Source organism: Egretta garzetta, unplaced genomic scaffold (assembly GCF_000687185.1).
Source record: "Egretta garzetta isolate BGI_Z169 unplaced genomic scaffold, ASM68718v1 scaffold417, whole genome shotgun sequence".
Classification (NCBI taxonomy): domain Eukaryota; kingdom Metazoa; phylum Chordata; class Aves; order Pelecaniformes; family Ardeidae; genus Egretta; species Egretta garzetta.
The window spans coordinates 290,042-290,549 of record NW_009260227.1 but is presented as its reverse complement, the minus strand read 5'-3'; the positions used below and the strand labels follow the sequence as shown (position 1 = coordinate 290,549).

Here is a 508-nt window from a genome sequence, read left to right as displayed (position 1 = left end):
CGGCGCAGTTGGTTCCTGCCTGGTCCTGGCAGCTGTCATCTGGGGGAGAGAAGGCAAAAGGCACCGGTATGGAAAAGAAAAAGAAAATAAACCATTGCCAGCTCATGAGCTCATTTCCCCCCCAGCCCATACACAGCCTACCCTAAACACCACGGGCTGGGCAACAAATCACCCCAGCCGCAACCACCACCTCCCCAACATCTGGCAGAGCATCCCCTGCAAAACGCCATGGAGCTTCTCCATAAATGTCATTGTCAACCTAAGCAAAGGCATGAGAAGGTTGACGCATTTCATCACACCTGGCCTGGGAAGTCTTATTTGGTCCCAGCCCCAAAACTTCAAGCTCTTCCCTACAAAACAGAGCTGCCCAGGGATTGCTGGGGCCACCAAGGGAGCCTGGCGCCAAGCTGTCCCTGAAACAAGAGCCTCCCATGGCAGGGCACAGAGCGATCCCAACACACTCACAATTTCTGCCCCAAAAAGGCTATGGGAGAAAGGGAGCAGGACT

General features: G+C 54.5%; 1 protein-coding gene across 1 annotated transcript in view; it reads right to left on the bottom strand.

Moving 5' to 3' along the window:
- Positions 1-508, bottom strand: part of ADAMTSL2 (ADAMTS like 2) — a 34,352-nt gene that overhangs the window by 1,669 nt on the left and 32,175 nt on the right.